At 40.9% G+C, this 15,814-nt stretch overlaps 1 long non-coding RNA gene and 1 pseudogene across 1 annotated transcript in view; both read left to right on the top strand.

The window, feature by feature from the left end:
- LOC146058922 (uncharacterized) overlaps positions 1–15,409 on the top strand; it is a 32,342-nt gene extending 16,933 nt beyond the window's left edge. Inside the window, exons 2-3 of the long non-coding RNA XR_014470042.1 lie at positions 11,145–11,270; positions 15,314–15,409. This is a non-coding gene — a long non-coding RNA (uncharacterized LOC146058922). The remainder of the gene's footprint in view (positions 1–11,144; positions 11,271–15,313) is intronic.
- Positions 7,048–7,186, top strand: LOC146060915 (U2 spliceosomal RNA; annotated as a pseudogene).
- Positions 15,410–15,814: the final 405 nt, after the last annotated feature.

Raw genomic sequence — 15,814 nt, 5'->3', positions numbered from 1 at the left:
TTTGATAAGCACCAACTACTGCAACTACAGTACCTGTATTGGTTTAAAAAAAAAAAAGAACGTTTAAAAAATAAAAATATATTGTAACCAACTGAGGATCGAACTACTGATACTGAGATAGTGAAGCCGTGCCTCTACCCGCTAGGCCACTATTGCCTGTGATTTTACTTCTGGCAGATGGTTAGCATGGCTTCTGCACCAATCACATACAGTTCATGACCATCCAGTACGTCACTGCTGCTGCAAATAAAATACTGTACTAAAACTCTGTCCGTAAAGTAAGGACAAAATCCGTAGTGTAAAGTATGATACTGTAGGTCCTCAAATAACTTTTTAAGTAGTCATCTAGCAATAGCAAAGGTTAGCATGGCTTCTGTACCAATTACATAAATTACCGTACGTAGCTGCTTCTGCGAATAAATACTGTACAAACACTCTGTCCGTAAAGTAAGGACAAGATCCGTAGTGAAAGGTGGCTGGTTAGCAAAGGTTAGCGAATTTAATCCCGAAACACGGTCCTCAAGGCAAGGAATTTTACCTGAAAAGCTAAATCTATTTTGCGAAAAAAAACGTTCTCTGTAGCGCAGTATGTATGGGTATTAACTATCGTGTACATGGAGGCCTGCCATTGTGAATTTTTGTTTGTGGAAAAGTCCGAAAGAATTTGATAAGCACCAACTACTGTAACTACAGTACCTGTATTGGTTAAAAAAAAAAAAAGAACGTTTAAAAAATAAAAATATATTGTAACCAACTGAGGATCGAACTACTGATACTGAGATAGTGAAGCCGTGCCTCTACCCGCTAGGCCACTATTGCCTGTGATTTTACTGCTGGCAGATGGTTAGCATGGCTTCTGCACCAATCACATACAGTTCATGACCATCCAGTACGTCACTGCGGCTGCGAATAAAATACTGTACTAAAACTCTGTCCGTAAAGTAAGGACAAAATCTGTAGTGTAAAGTATGATACTGTAGGTCCTCAAATAACTTTTTAAGTAGTCATCTAGCAATAGCAAAGGTTAGCATGGCTTCTGTACCAATTACATAAATGACCGTACGTAGCTGCTTCTGCGAATAAATACAAACACTCTGTCCGTAAAGTAAGGACAAAATCCGTAGTGAAAAGTCGTGGCGGCCACTGTTTTGTAGAAGAGATTTTTACGCATGCGCTGTACTGTTTGGGAAAAGTGACATCTGGTGGTCAATGAGTGTAAGTGCAGGTTACATTTACAAGATTACGTTACGTTATAACGCGATCTATAACGGGACTATAGCGCAAGGAGCAGGCGCGATCCATGCGCGATTTGCATGGCGCACTTTATGCGCAACGCAGCCACGATGTACTTGGGCATAACTGTACATACAGATAGTGGTAGATGCTCAAATTAGTTCAGTAATACCATTCAGGTGCATGCAAGGGAGGGGTTAATACTGAGTAAGTAAAGTAAGACATTGGTTCCCCCAGCACACTGAATGGTATTAGTAACCAATCTTGAACACTACATGATAATAGAATTCAGAGATATTGGTTACATATACCTGCACAGGTGTATGATATGCCCCCCAAGCCACATCAAGGCTTCTTTGTATATTCAGAGATTTGTAATTTTTGGGGGTATTGTACTGGACCCATTCATGCCCTGCATGCTGGGACTTTTCATTCTTCAAATCCCAGCATGAAGGGGAGGCTTGCTGTGGCTTTTAGTTCTACTACAAATCCCAATACCTAATTTTGACACTTTATTTTTTTACACTTTACTGGCATCAACCTGGTGCCCACTACCAAGGGGTGCAAGGGACAGCCCTGGGCGTCTGCCTGGGCCTAAGGGGGACACCTTTTTTCGGGGGTCCCCAATTTCCCAAAGACATGGCCAGGGCTGAGCAGCTGAGGTGTTAATGCTTTGACCGATTGAACTTAATAAAAAGTTACCCCTGGCTGTAGTATGACACTGATGGGCTGTTGGAACTCTGTATTGGTTATAAAAATATGGGGGGACTCCTGTTCATTTTGTCCCACATACTTTTGTAACCAGGACCAGTCCAAGGGCCCATTGCTGGTTATAGACTTACAGGGGACCACAGTTTTTTGTTTCCCTGTATTTCTGCAACCAGCACCAGGGCCGAGACACGGAGACAGCAGCAGCGTCTCACAACAAACAGTAAAGTTGGCTCCACATGAATTTACTTGCATTGGGGGGAAGTAACCCCATTCCACTTGATGGGTATAACACAGGTCACCTAAGGGCTAAATATGGGATCCGGGAGCCTCTCTTGCTCTATTACAGAGGTCCCTTGCACCCGGTGACTGTGGTGCTCCACCCCTAACTGGGGCTGTGTGTGCTCTGGTCCCGGCAGGGGCACTGGGGCTTGAGCGGGGTGCTGCCCCTCTTAACCCTCAGAGGTGAGGGGATAGTGGTCTCGCTGGGCTCTAGGAAGGGCACATGTAGGTACAGTTGTAGTTACAGTTGCTGTCTGCCTAGGGCAAGTACCTGTAGTCTGGATCCAGTTGCAGGCTTCCGCCCTTCACTACTCCGTCCCTCGATGTCCGGTCTGCTGGCTGTTAGGTCCCTTCTTCTGCGGGAGGGCGCACTAGTGTGGGCGCCGCAGCGTTGCCGCACTCAGTCGCCCCTCTAGTCTGCCGGTCACTGCACTGGGGCTCTCCCCGCTGGATGCGCTGTCCCTCTCTCTCTCTCTCTCTCTCTCTCTCTCTCAGCTCCTGATGCCATCTGGCTCTCCACCGCAGCTCCTCTTCTCCCTTCCGTCTGCCGGTCGCTGCTCTCTTCCTCTCTGCCTCCAGCTCCCGGTGCAGGCGATCTCTTCTCTCTTCACATGGCCAGGCCACCCACTTCACTCTCCTCCTTCCCTACTGACATCACTTCCCCTCTCCTTGTCCATCAACAAGGGGTCAGCTGTTGCCCCAGGAGGGTAGGCAACCCTGATGTAGTTCAAGATCAAATACTTAAGGGGTGTAATAACCTGCAAGAGATTGTTGATACATACACTTGATAAATATCTTTTTATTGCTTCAGTATTTGGCAATAATAAATTATGTTTATCAGGAAAAAACTCTGGGGAATGATATATTAGCACCAATAACCAGAAGCCACTTAGGGGTAAATTTACTAAGATGGGAGTTCTATTGAATATGGGATGTTGCCCATAGCAACCAATCAAAATCTTCTTATTTATTTGACACCTTCTAGATGATAATAGATCATCTTCAATATAACTTCCACGTTATTAAATTAACCCCTTACAGTTTTACAATCCCAGTGGACCCAATCCCTAAGAATCAATTTGTCCAGCCCAGATATCTCCCTTAGGAAAAAAAGATGAAAGGGGAAAAAAAAGCTGGCCAAGAACAGAATTCAAGGACACCATTTTGATAGCATAAGAGGGGGAAAAGTAGAGTCACAAGAAAATTCTAGTCAAAAAAGTTTGAGGGCAGCCGGGAAAGTGCAAATGACCAAATGACTGAAGTATTTGCACGAGAAGAGGGTGGTCCACAGTGTCAAATGCAGCAGAGAAGTCAAGAGGGATCAAAATAGAGTATTGACCTTTGATTTAACAGTAAGAAGGTAATTCTAGACTTTAATGAAGGCATGTTTTGTAGAGTGAAGAGGGTGACACATTAAAGTACTCACTCAGGGAGTGGTAGGAATCAAAATTGTTAACCAGGTTGTAGACAATCTGCTGTAAAACCTTGGAGGCAAAAGCAAGGATGGAGATAGGGCATTAGTGAGCAAACACATCAGGAAGAAGGTCAGATTTTGTAAAAAAAAAAAAAATGAGAGAGACAAGGGCATACAGACAAGGGCATACAGCTAGAATTGTGCCTGATGAAAGAAAAGTTAGAAGATATGGGCAATCTAAGAACAGGCAGTGAGAAAGAGGGTGCAGTGAAGGCAGGAGAGGATATAATCCAGAAAGGGCCATGACCACATCTACAGAAACTAGAGAGAAGGACAAGTTGGCACGATAGAGGGGGAGGTGGATAAAGGCTAGATTGAAGATGGTTTAATGTGGCTGTGATCATTAGGGCCTGGTGTGAGGTGATATTCTTATATAATATAATGTTGAATGTGATGTCAAGGGTATAGAGTAAAGAGGGAAGGTGAAGAGGTTTGTCAGAGGATGGAGTACAAAATAACAAGAAGCAAATGGATTACTGATAGTAGAAATGATAATACTGTTTGGAGAGTGAAGGGGTGCATTGTAAAAAGATAGCATAGATTTTAACTGAAGAAATTTGGAAGGGAGTGAATTCCATTTGTGTTGCTCAGTAGTCCTATTGCATATGTATTTGGAGCATTTGCAGAACCAGTTACACACAATGGCGAACTGACTTCCCTGCACAGGACAAACCCCCGGATATTGGAAAGGGTAAGAGGCAAGCTAACGGGGCGGCTCCTTGCCTACAACTCCCTGCAATACAGAAACTATAACCACTTCTTGACTTTGTCCCCTATTATAACTCATCCCCATTCCCATTTTCCTTCACCTGCCCATTGCCCACTTGAGACCACTGCATTCACCTGTTAGGGACATAGGTCCCAAGTTAAGGGATTTATGGTAAAAGTATCCATAAAAGATACCCTTATACCCCTTAAGGGTCCTGACAGAGTGATACCTCATAGGTCCACCTGTTGTAAATACTCCAGGAATTACATCTGAATACAAATAAACACACAATTTTCTTTAACACATGGTTTATTATAATTTCATTTTTTACATACATACAGATCTTTTATCATATTTATTTCACTGCATCATTAGTATGCACATATCATATATTGATAGAAGGTGAACGCTTGGTATATCCATAATTTTATGAATTAACTGGAGACTTGATTAATCCACTAAGCAGCCCCTATTCATTTCTAACTTTAGCGCTGTAACACCCCCTTTTTTCCAAAACCAGTGTTGAACCATAGATCAGCAAAGATTTTCTTAAATCAGTAGACATAGAGGTGAGGTGATGCTGCATGTTAGAGAAACAGAATGCAGTGAAGAATTAAGGGTACTTTTAAAAAGGGAGATGTCTTGGTTAGAGCAGAAGAGGATGATGATGAGAGAGAGAGAACAAGGAGGAGAAGAAATAGAGTCATCACCTCATGGTTGTATTTAGTGTTTATGGCATTGGCATGGGTTACATGAAAGATGTTGGTCAGAGAGAGAAAAGGGAATTGTTGGTAAAAGTTAGAGCTGTGAAGAAATACCAGATCAAGGGAGTGATCACTGACATGGGATGATGAGGGGGATCATTGTGGGAGGCCAAATTATGATGTTGGATATTTGGCGTATAGAGGCAGAGATGTGTCAGTAGGCAAATATGCTAAAGAATTTGCATATAGGGCAGGAGGGACTGATAAACACAGCTATGGAAAGGTAAATTAAGTTGAAAAGGAAGTTAGCTTAAACCTTAAAGACAGGAAATAGCGAGAAATGTAATAGTCTGATAGATGTAAGAATCAGTTAGGTTCCAGCAAATCTGTCAGGGATCTAGCCAAAGCCTGAATCTAAATCTGAAATCTGAATATTTTCTGATAAAATACTGTGGTATGTGGTAGAGACTTCATAAGTGGAATTAGTGGACACAGAATATCTTCATTCTTTTATTTATTTAATTATTTATTTATTTACCATAGCCGTAACCATGTGGAGCTTCTATATTCTCAGTGTGCTTGTGTGGCTTTCTTTTGGATGTTCCAGTTTCCTCCCAACATACAAAAATGCACTGGTATTTTAATTGGCCTCCAACTAAAATTACCCCTGATATTAATGCCAAAATATCCTCTGTAAAGTTCTGTAGAATATGTGTGACCTATTTAATTAACTGTTAATAATACAAAATTAACTTCCTTTAGCATAATATGTGAAAAAGTGCAGTAGATCATGGTGCTTTTTTAGAAAGCAATATCGAAATTTAGTATGAAAAACATTTGCATTCATCTGAGAATGTTTATCTCAATGGTTACATTCTTAATAATATTAAGGAGTAGATCTCTTACCCTAAATTTGTGGTAGTCTCTGTGGAGGAAAATATATCCATGGCATCCAACCGCAGTGCATTCAACGGAATAAGTCACAGCAAGTTTCATTTATAAAGTGACTAAAATGTTAAAACATTTTAACAAATATCAACATCATCAATGAAGAATTTTGACTTCTCAGCATTTTATTTTGTTAAACGAAAGCATTCTGACTGCATAAAGTTCCAACTCATTACTCATTTGTCCCTTAAACATTATAGTCTAAATATAAAATACAACCTGCAATTATCTCAACATTTTTGAAGGTTTAATGATCCCCACATAATTATAAAAATATCTTTTATTTGTCATAAAATGCCCACATGTAATAAACATTAAACAAATGTAATGTAAACAATACAGACAAAAACAATGGGAGAAAAGAGGTAACACTGGAGAACGGGATTGTGCATGATTCCCAGTTGACACAAAGTATTTAAAGTGTGGATTGCCGCCGGAAAAAAAATCTCTCTATATCATTTAGTTTTACACAAGGCTGAACAGTATCGCTTGCTTGAAGGGAGTAGGGAAAACAAATCACCACTCGGGTGAGAAGGGTCCCTCAAGACACTATTTGTCTTTGAGAGAAGCCGCTTCCCAAATATATGTTGTATGCTTGGTAAGGCAACCCCGATTATTTTGCTTGCAACTGATAATACCCTTTGAAGGGATTTACGGTCAGCAGCAGAGCAGGGGCTGAACTATGCCACAACACCACAGGTAAGAACACTCTCAATGACACTTGTATAAAAGTTCACCAGGTTTCTCCTACACATACCAGCCAAACGTAGCTTCCTAAGAAAAAATATACGCTGGTAGGCCTTTTTGATGACAATATTAATGTGGGTGCTCCATAGAAGGTTTTTGGACATGTTTACACCCAATAATTTAAAAGAATCAACTGTCTCCACTTGTTGACTATTTAAAACCAGTGGGCAGTATGAATTTTTGTGTTATTTTCTGAAATCCACAATAATATCTTTGGTCTTATTTACGTTCAAGATCAAGCAATTGTCCCTCGGCCTTTTGGCTAAGATCAAGTGTAGTATCTGTTCTTATCAGTTGAGTCTGGACCGCCCCCTGGCAGAGAATAGAGAAAGCAGTACCGTAGCATCTTGTTACTGGGCCTGAGGATAGTAGCCATCCTCATGTCCTGGGCGAGTGCTAGGAATGGCTTAGTCTCGATGCCCTGCTTGGGAGGGAATACCATTCTTTCCACTGGTAGGGAGGGGAGAAGCATCGGGCTTTGAGATGGGGCTCTTGTTCAGGGGTCTTTGCCTCTGTGGGAGAGTCACTCGAAAAGCTCGGTCTAGTATCCACTCCCAGGAAGACGGGAAAAGCTGGGACCGAGTAGATTGCTCACTGTCCCGGGGGTACAATGGACCTCGGCCAGGGAGACAGCGAAAAGCCCAGCCCAGTACTCAATCCCTGGGAGAGGTGAAACGTCGGGACTGAGTAGGTGGTTTCTTCTTCCTCAGTTGGTCTATTTGGGCCTCTGCGGGGGAGACTCACCGAAAAAGCCCAGTGGAGTATCCATTCCCATGTCGGGGGTTGGAAAGGGCCCACTGGTTGAGCGGAGAAACACTTGGTCGGACGCTGACTGGCTGGCTGCCTGGAGTCCGAGGCTGCACTGTGCCCCCGGGGAAACTCGGGGGTGCTGAACCTGCACGGGTGATCCCCAAATCACCTGGCACAAGTAAGCACTTGCACTGCGCACTTCCCCCCTCTAGGATAGGCTGCACGTCCTTACCTCTTCCTTTTGGATGGGGTAGGACAATTTTTCACACCCCCACCCCGGCCTTCTGGCTGGGGTCCTCTTTATTATTTATTTCTCTTCTTCTCCACGTTCGTGCACTTTTTCACGTTTTCTGTTTTCTGTAGTGTGTCACGTTTTTTTGGGTTGTGTGGTCGTCCCTTACGGGCCTTCCATTTCCCCAACGTGCCAAAGCTCTCGCCTTTTGGGGAGAGCTGCGGTCCCCCCGAGGACGACCCCGAGCCGAAAGGCGGAGGGAAATCCACTGCGGGTCTCTCCAAACCATGGGGTGCGGAGGACCCACCGTCCTAACCCTTTCGGGGGTTGAGAAATGAGGGTCTCTCTAAGCTTCAGCGAAGAGGACCCACCGTTCCCTATTTTCCCCTCTTCGGCCTTATGGTTGAGAGGGGTTAGGGGAAAAACGGGGCCCGTCTCCTCTGGGAGAAAAGCCCACTCGAACGCACGGCCCCCTTTGCACGTGTTTAGGCACAGCACTGGTGGTAGGGAGCACACCTCGGGCTCCTGAGTTTTTTTTTCAAACTCATCAAGCAATTGTCCCTACTCCATGACTCCAATCTGGATACTTCCAGCCTATAATTTGACTCATTGTCGTTGATGATAGGACCCAGTATAGCAATATTGTCTGCAAATTTAACAATTTGAACAGAGTTGGAGCTTGAAAAACAATCATGGGTGAACAGTGAGTACAACAGGGGGCTCAAAACGCACCCCTGAGGGACCCCTGTGTTGACTATTAATTCACCAGATACCTGGTCTTTTATCCTAACGACCTGTGGCCTATTGGATAAGAAGTCCAAAATTCATCTATAAATAGACCCACTTAAACCAATATTAAAAAGTTTGCTCACTAACGATGATGGAACTACCATATTAAAAGCTGAACTATAATCTACAAATAGAATCCGAGTGGATGATCCCTTATCCATAATGATAATGATCCCCATTTTTGGTTTAAGTGTAAAAGCCAATGAAGTTTTTACAGATGAACATTACTTTCTGAGAGAATGTAAAGAGAAATCATGGATGTTAAAGTAAGAGGGTTTGAATTTGGTTCTCTTAAAGCTAATGCAAAAGGAGTTTCCTGATATACATTTATGTAATGGTCACCAGTAACACCAGTAGGTGAGCAGTTTTGTCAGTCTAGCTAAAGTCTTCACCTTTAGAAGTCCTTTAGCATAGAACTCAATTTCCTTCCAATGCAGCTCCCCGCCACTCCCCGTCACATCTCCACCGGTCCCCTCCAATCACCCCCATCTCCCTGCACCACCCCCCCCCCTATCCCTGCCTGTCTACCTGAAGCGGAGATGGGCAGGGTTCACGTCCCCCACCGCCTGGAAACTGGGATGCACATGCGTAGGAGACACTCGCCCGTCCCAGTCAGATGGAGCGTCAGCTCACCAGCAGGGGCATTTTGGCAAGCCCCAGCGCAGGCTGAGAGGCGTTCCATCTATAGAGCTCACCAGTATGACTAGCTCAATATCAATGAAAAGAAGTTTATTGCATATACAAATAGAAGCAATATAAATTCAGTAGGTAAAACATATATGTCAAATAAGGCACTAAGATCATGCCAACCATCAAGGAAAAATGGTCAATACTAAAGGTCAGCAGCAATAATCCAAAAAAACAATAGTAGGCCTACAAATTTAACGTAACAAAACAAATAACGAGCATCTGAGTAATTTTTGGGCACTGTAAAATTACAGTGCACATAGATTCAACAAAATAATGATGGCTGAGGTAAAACAATAATAGACACTTACCTATATATATATATATATATATATATACGTATTTAAGAAAACGCAGTTTCACAAAACTATGCTCTCTTAGAGATGTTGCAAATAAACAGTACTACTACAGTATGTCAAACTCTTTTTAGACTTCTCATTTTGAACACATAGTTTTTTTCTCACTTTTTTTCTCCTTCCTCTGTGAACTGTTGTTATGCATTGCCTTATCTAAAACACTATAATATGTTTTATTAAGTTATTATTTTAATTTTCTTTCAGTAAAGAACTTATTTAAAAGAAAGCAATTGATTACAAATGCAATGAGTTTTCATGTTTCTACATACTAATTTAAAAAAAATATTTTTGCTGTATAACAGCAATAAGATAAAAACCCTTTTTTTACCATTTATTTAATTATCGTAGCCATTATTATATAACTTGTGAGTGGTACACTTTTGAATGTCTTTGTATTTAATTTACTCATTTAATAACAATATTAACAACACTACATTATACAATATACAGTATACTTAAACATAACAAAAATATTGGAGTAGTGTTCTAATATTTAAAAAAAATCCTAATGAAATATTTAAAATATGATCCTATTTAACCTTTAGTAATTAACACAAATAAAATGTATTCTGCTGGGTGGTTGAAAATGGGATGGGAAAACACAGATCTCCAAATGCTCCACCATGAGCCAGGGTTGGGACTTGTAATAAAATCAAACAAAAAGTTTCATCACAGCACCAACTCCATATTGCCAATCTGACTAGCAAAAGAGAAATTAAATAGATTTTTTTTCTGCCAGCATACAATATTACTGTAGATCCAGGCAGACTAGAGTGAATAGTTTTTGTCATGCCATTTATTACTAATTATTTATATTGGATCTTTGGACAATAAGGAATAATAAAATAATATATAACATTAAAATAAAAATGTAAACATAAAAAGACCATAATATAAATATCACATTTTCCTAAGTGCATTTAACAGACATCTTTATATGCGGGTAAAAAAAAAAAGCTAAAACTTTTTTTTTACCCTATACACAGAGCACTTAATATACACAATTATTACATTTTTCTTACACTATACACAGAGCACTTAATATACAAATAAAATAACGTTAGTAAGTAAAACATAAAGAGATTGAACCAAATGCATTACATGTGCATGAAAACGTATTTTCCGTTAAAGTACAAAATACCTCTTGGGCAAATATAATATTTAGTTTCTAATTTACTTTAAAAAAAAAAAACTCTAGTACAACTATTCTTTCTTTGAAAATGTGCTGCACATGTAAAGTAAGTATTCTAAAAACAAAATTTAGTTACTCACATGCATAAAACATGTATTGAATGATTTTGTGTTGTTATTGGAACAAAAAATACTTATAATAGTACTAAACGCAAAGCTGTTTTTTTTTTTTTTTTTTAAATAATGCAAATCATGTTCATTTCTAATATTGAAATTATATTTACAGGATTTAGAAAAACAAGGTTTGAGTGTAGATAGTTGGATTTTTGCTAATTCCTCAACCATGCAATGCTTTACACAAGAATGTTTTTAATACACTCTACCTCATTTTCAGCTTTAAAGATAAACATGACTGGATTTCTTCCCCTCATCAACCTAAATTCCACTTGCGGACTGGCAGGGAGCAGAACAAATTGTGATAATTGTGTTTAATTAAAAAGCCTAAATGGATTATCTGCAGGTAGGTTTGATTTATTAAACTAATCAATCAGATTACAGTGAATACATGGGCTGAAGTGTGGAATTAATTTGGAAAAGAGTGGTAGGACCTCTTTCCATCAAACTGTTAATTGTCCAAGATTTATTATGAAGAGGCATTCTTGGAACAGAGCATTTATAAAGTGTACTCATAGAATATTTACTAAAAAGGAAATATATATATATATATATCAAGTACAAACAGTGATTACTTTTCTAGAGAGTTCCCAAACTAAACATTTACCCAATTTATCACAATAACAAAATATAGTTAAAAATGGTACTCTTTACTTAGAAGGGCGCCCACGATTTTGATCGTGGGCATCGTTAGTAAAAAATCTCGGGCATTGAATGCACTAAAAAATCGGGTGCGATCAACCGACGAGATGCCCGAGATTTCCCATAGGGAACAATGTTAAATGTCTCAATTGACCCAATTTTCCTGTTCAATGCCTCAATTGACCCGATTTTTCCATAGGAAACAATGTTAAATGGGCCACAGAGGCCAAATAGGCACCCTGAAGTGTATAATGGCCACCCGAATTGTTAACGCCACCCCACGATCAACGTCAACCCCATGCGTGGCGAGCGCAGCGGTACGCGTCCTACGACCTTTTCATACCCCCACTATCCACGTCGGCGTGGAGTTGAGAATAGAAAGTGTGGCGAGCGCAGCGAGCCACCGAGCCCGAAGCGTGGCGAGCGCACGCGGACAGCTGTGAAGCCCGCGAGGGGACGCGGATACCTGTGAAGGTATCCGCGTCCCCTCGCGGGGCTCGCTGCGCTCGCCACGCTTCGGGCTCGGTGGCTCGCTGCGCTCGCCACACTTTCTATTCTCAACTCCACGCCGACGTGGATAGTGGGGGTATGAAAAGGTCGTAGGACGCGTACCGCCGCCCCTCGCGGGCTCGCTGCGCTCGCCACGCTTCGGGTTGTTCGGGATGTTGATCGTGGGGTGGCGTTAACAATTCGGGTGGCCATTATTCACTTCAGGGTGCCTATTTGGCCTCTGTGGCCCATTTAACATTGTTTCCTATGGAAAAATTGGGTCAATTGAGGCATTGAACAGGAAAATCGGGTCAATTGAGACATTTAACATTGTTCCCTATGGGAAATCTCGGGCATCTCGTCTGTCGCATCGCACCTGATTTTTTAGTGCATTCAATGCCCGAGATGGCCGAGATGGGCGCCCTTCTAAGTAAAGAGTACCTTCAAAATAAAAATTTTACTTTTCAGATAAAGCATCTGGGGTGACATGTAGTAGGTTGCAATTTTTTCGTACACCACAAAATTGCACTATATAACAAAATTAAATTGTGCAATTTTTATCTGGGAATTCGCAAATTTATTATGGTGTGATGTTTCGGCATAATCGCATATAAGAATTTAGATAAGGTAACATGCAGGTTTTTTTTACCACCATGATTTCTAATGCAATCAACCCACCCATTGGCCCACACAAGTCCCCTACATTATGTATACCACCCCCTACAATGTCCATTTTGTCCTTTGATAGGTGTTGAGGTGATTGTGATGAAAGGAGGATGCAGAAGAGAGGGAGAGAGAGAGGGATACCTTCAGAATGTCAAAGAGACCAGTGGCTGTGCAGAAAGGGGTTGAGGAGGTGGAGGAGGTTAGCAGCCACACTGTGAGGGATGTGGAGGAGGAGGACAAGGTGTTTGTGAGGAAGGGTGGTAGGGAGCAAGAGGAGTAGGTGGAGGAGGCCGACAACCCTGATGATGAGTGTCATGAGGAGGATGAGGAAGGGAAGATGGATGAAGAGGAGGAGGATGAAGAAGTTTCCCCTTTACCTGGGAAAATGCCCCGTGGTCGCAATGTGCATGTTTCTTACATGTAAAATTGTGCAGACTATGGTGCCCATTGTACGCCAAATGTGGCACAGCATTACCGAGGAATTAAATGATGTAAGGTTATTTAAGAGAAAGGTGGGCGATATCAAATAGAGATTCAATGATACGAAGAGGGTGCTGAAAAAAATGGCTAAGGAGAAGAATGAGGCATCTCAGACAAGGGATGATGCCAGGATACCGTGTCCATTATGAGGTCCTTCCAGGAGTACATGTGAAGGACACAGACTAGCCTGCATCATCTCTTCATTCTGGTGAGTCTTCCGATAGCCGCTGACGATCTTAGAGGCGGGGAAACGCGTCACAGGACCGTGCCTGTAACACACAACCAACGAAAAATGGGACATTTGAACCGGGGGCTGGATATTCTAGAAAAGGCTGTATTTATAGGAGGCACCATGATGAGAGAGGCCATTACCCAACAGGTGGACTCTAAAACCCAGTCTAAAAACCTTGCTCACTGGCTATTTTGCTTTTATTGCTATATACTTGCTGCTATAAACAAGCCTTCTAACCAACTGCTTTTATGGAAGGTGATGCTGTCTAACTTAGTCTGCTTTCAACAATTTAAATGAAACACTGTCCTTTGATTGTTATAAAGGTTGCTATAAAAGCTAATTACATATCAAAAGCTACCAAATACCACCAGAAAAGGAACCTTGGTTTTGCATGTCTAATATGGGACTAAGACACTAACCACTAATTGATATATTTCTGATGAGCCTGGATATGCTTTGCTAAAACAGCTGATTGAAAACTACAGATGCTTCTCTATGACTGGCTAGTAATGTTTACTATTTAGCATATTTTATACTGTTAGTCCATGTTCTATTACTTGTGATTTGATTTGATTTTATGTTGTGTGCTACCAGTCAGTGGATTTATCTTGTTTAAAGAATAAATGTCTAAAATGATTTAAAGAAAAAGTTTGCTTGTTTTATGTTTTGGTCCAAAAGCACTGTTTAAACCATAAACAGTTTATTTTCTTTTTCTAAAAGGGCCAAGTATCCCTTTTTGAAACAGCAGCAGGTTGGACCTGAACCAGGTTTTTTGCGCTTAGTTTATAACTTTTTTCCTAATATTTTATAATAACCTTATGTATATAAATAATGTAACCACAAATGTGTTTTTGACAGGGAACTGCACTTTTGTGTTGCTGTGGCACTATACTTCCCAGCATGGTCTCATTTTCTGTAACTGATTGAAACAATATTTTATGTGCAAATGCTGGTATTTGTAGTTCCACAGCTGCAACAAAGAATGTATGAACCCACAATAGTTTACAATGTAAAAAACATGGATGTTCATATGTTGAAACCATTAACCTTTCAATTAAATTCAATTTACTGATGTCTACTGTTAAGCTTGTTTTGTATTTTGAGCTATAAAGGCAATGGTACAGCACTTTGAGTCCTATTGGGAGAAAAGTGCTATATATATATATCATTACTATTATCATTACTATTATTATTATTATTATTATTATTATTAAATGTCAACAATCATGAGCAGAAACAAATAGTTTTTTTGATTTTTAATTGGTGAAAATATAAATGCCAACAAACAGTGGTGCTTATTGTAGTTGGATCGGTCCCTTGTGCATTGACACAGGGGAGCGAGGTTTAGAGACTGCGCATGCGCATAAACATTTATGGTGAATTGATTATTTGCTGGACGCTCACACACAGCAGTTGCTCCCATGAAAATGCTGGGCGTTCTCATGGAAATTCACCCGTGGCGCTGTTGCGGGTAGCTTACATAAGCCAATGTCAGCTGCCCCCCTGCTTCTCGCACAGGGACCCACAGATCTAAGACACCAGAGAGGTGTCTTAGATCTGTGAGAGCATTCAAAATCATTTGATTGTCGGCAACCATCTAATGATTTTTCCCCCTCACGCAAGGCTACAAATGGATGTTTATGCTAAACATTCATTCACAGGAAATTGGCGTGTGGGGGATGGTGTTTGTGCAGGTACCGGGTGGCATTTAGAGGACCCTCAAAGCTTTGCGGATGAATCAGAATAACCCCCATTATCAGGATTTTTAATTTAGTATAGTTTCAAGAGCATCATTGTTATAACGGCATTATGCAGCTGATTTGCAATATTTACTTCATAATGATAGTCACACATATTTTTCACTTTATGCATTCTAACAGGATCCTCCTTTGCTTATGTAGCTCCACAGCAGTCAACCTCAGCAAAGAAGGCCACCTCCACGTCGGGATGAAGATGCAGATGGTGAGTATTGGCTGAAATAGTAAAACAAAATCTGGATTTGTTTTTGTACTAAATACTAAATGACACATTTATAGTTATTTCATGCCCTTAAAGTGGTTAAGGGGATGTGGGGTAACTCATCTCCCTCTTTAAAATAACCCCTCCCCCCTTTCAATTAGGAAGAACCAATGGGAGATTAGTGGGATGTAGGTCCAAATTCACCTCACCATTAGAGGTGATAGTTACACATTTCTTCCCACATAGATCTTAAAACATATTCAAACTACAGTCATTACCACTATTTCCATATACACTGGACCATCCCAACAAATTAGCTGACCAAAACTTCAAGAGGAGATCATCCATGAACCTGTGGTTCCTGTGGTGCAGGAGGAGAATTCAACATAGTACTATATATAATATAATTGAAGACAGGTCTC

This window comes from Crinia signifera, chromosome 2 (genome assembly GCF_055691185.1).
Source record: "Crinia signifera chromosome 2, ASM5569118v1, whole genome shotgun sequence".
In the NCBI taxonomy this organism is placed as follows: domain Eukaryota; kingdom Metazoa; phylum Chordata; class Amphibia; order Anura; family Myobatrachidae; genus Crinia; species Crinia signifera.
Note: the sequence above shows the minus strand (reverse complement) of the source record. Positions and strands in the feature narration are given on the sequence as shown.